The sequence below is a fragment of the Chaetura pelagica genome, unplaced genomic scaffold, assembly GCF_000747805.2.
Source record: "Chaetura pelagica isolate M959 unplaced genomic scaffold, ChaPel_1.0 scaffold264, whole genome shotgun sequence".
In the NCBI taxonomy this organism is placed as follows: domain Eukaryota; kingdom Metazoa; phylum Chordata; class Aves; order Apodiformes; family Apodidae; genus Chaetura; species Chaetura pelagica.
This window is the reverse complement of record NW_009953064.1, coordinates 88,629-91,305: the sequence shown is the minus strand read 5'-3', so window position 1 is coordinate 91,305 and position 2,677 is coordinate 88,629.

The following is a 2,677-nucleotide window of genomic DNA, read 5'->3' as shown; positions in this document are numbered from 1 at the left end:
CGTCCCCCCCCGTCACAGCTGCCCAGGTTCTTGCTGGCAGGGAGGCCGGGCCGGAGTTGGTTTCCCCACAGGAAAAGGGGAGCTGATCCAGAAGCTCCCGCTCGGAAGGTGGAAAGGCTATAAAGCTTAGCCTGAGTGGTGCAAATGGGAATCTTCTGGCATTAATTGATCAGAGGAAGTTATCACAGTCTCAATGAGGTGTTGGGGGTGTTTTCCTTTCATTTACCCTGAGGTGGAGTTAATGCAAAAGGACTTGATGTCCCTGCTACCTTAGAAGGGGGAAGGCTGTTTTAAAACCACGTCAACATTTCATAGAATGGTTTGGGTTGGAAAAGACCTCAAAGATCACCCAGCTCCAACCCCCAGCATGGGCAGGGACACCTCCCACCAGCCTAGGCTGCAGGACAACTGAGCCATCCCTTCCTGTGCTCACCTCTCCCCGGGCACCCACGTCCACACCGTGTCCTGGCTCATCTTCTCCAGCATCTCAGCCTGCAGCTCAAACTTCTGGGTTAGATTCTGCAAACTTGAGTCCAGCTCTGTGAACCGAGCCTCCACGGTTTGCAGCCTGGTTTCTACTCTGAGGGGTGGAAAAGAAGAGCATTTCATAAAGACTTTTGACAAGGGCATGGAGTGAGAGGACAAGGCTCAGCGAATTAAAACTGGGAGAGGAGAGATTGAGGTGAGACATGAGGAGGGAATTGTGGAGTGTGAGGGTGGTGAGAGCCTGGCCCAGGTTGCCCAGGGAAGCTGTGGCTGCCCCATCCCTGGCAGTGTTGAAGGGCAGGTTGGATGGGGCTTGGAGCAGCCTGGGCTGGTGGGAGGTGTCCCTGCCCATGCAGGGGTTGGAACTGGATGATCTTGAAGGTCCCTTCCATCATAGACCAGTCTGGGATTCAGTGATACTCTCAATGGACAGTGATCATTTTTACTACAGGTAAACTGGAGTTCCATGTATGACACCTCAGCAGGCTTGAAAATTTCTGCCTTGTTACCATTTGCACAGCACCTCTAAGGTAGTATATGAATATCCTTCTGCAAATATTCATTCACTGAGAAGCAACACTGTCCCACCTCTCTCTGCCTGTGGGCAATTTCAGACCCTTTTCCAGCTCCTTTTCCTGAAGAGCCATGCTTCTGGCTCACATTTGATGGCATGACTCCTAAGAGACCATCCAGCAGCCCCTGTGCTGTCCCAGTGCAGCTGAACACGGGGACTGGTGCCAGCAGGATTGTTTTACACGAAGCCAGGGGACCTGTCAGTCAAGCCTTTCTCTTCCCAATTCAGGCTTGGAAAATGGAAGGTGGATCAGTGTCACTTATGTCCCAGCTCCTCAGCAACTGATTTTCTTTCTCTATAGGAGAAGTCCCTTCTCAGGGGGTTCTTTTTGTTAGTGATAACCACTTCCTTCCTATTTTTGACCCCACCAGGCTCTGAGGCGTTTTCCCAAATTTAGTTCATTCCAAATCTCCCACTTACAGCAGAGTGTGAACCCAAATCTGTTACCCATAATCTCTGGGCAACACTTGATGGAGCAATTGCTCAGGTCCTGCATCCAGGAGGAGCAGGCTGGCCAGAACAACCTCACCAAACGGTGCAGCTTCTGCCTCTGGGCCCCTTCCCTCCCCAGGGAGTGAAAGAGAAACAGAAGGTTGCTCAGCAACCACCCCCTTCCCACACAATGTATATTTACATCCTGTTACCGAGGTCATTTCCAAGGAAGCACAGGTTCCTGGTGCTGAGAGTCTTGTTTCCCCTCCCCTGCCCCAGCCTCTATGTCCCTTGTCCCTCCCTGCCAGCACAACCCTTCAGTGACCTGTTCAGCGCCTTGTTCAGGGAGCACAGGGAGATGCCGCCCTTGGCCATCTTCTTGGAGAACGCAGAGATCAACACCAGAGTGGGCCTGATCCTCCCTCCTGAAGCAGGCAGCAACACCAGAGACAGGGGATCTCACCCCTGCTGGAGGCTGTTTGTGCCGAGGCTTTTTATAGACTGTGTGTCCAAATATAGGTGGGAGATACAGAGACATGTGCTCCAGAACATGTCACTTAGGGAAGTATGTACCTGGACTGCTTCCTTGGGCCCCCCATCTGTCTTCATACATAATGAGAAGGACATGGAGCTCCTGGAGAGAGTCCAGAGAAGGGCCATGGAAAGGTTCAGAGGGCTGGAGCAGCTCTGCTCTGGAGACATGCTGGGAGAGTTGGGGTGTTCAGCCTGGAGAAGAGAAGGCTCCAGGGAGACCTTAGAGCACCTTCCAGTGCCTGAAGGGGCTCCAGGAAAGCTGGGGAGGGACTTGGGACAAGGGCAGGGAGGGAGAGGACAAGGGGGAAGGGATGAAAACTGGAAGAGGGGAGATTGAGGTGAGACATGAGAAGGGAATTGTGGAGTGTGAGGGTGGTGAGAGCCTGGCCCAGGTTGTCCGGGGAAGCTGTGGCTGCCCCATCCCTGGCAGTGTTGAAGGGCAGGTTGGATGGGGCTTGGAGCAACCTGGGCTGGTGGGAGGTGTCCCTGCCCATGCAGGGAGTTGGATCTGGGTGATCTTGAAGGTCCTTTCCAACCCAAACCAGTCTGGGATTCTGTCAACATTAATTCAGAGGTGACACATAAGGGGGTACTGACACTATTCTTTTTTTTTCCTGTCTTTTGGCTTCTTGTTGCTGTCAGGCCCACCAG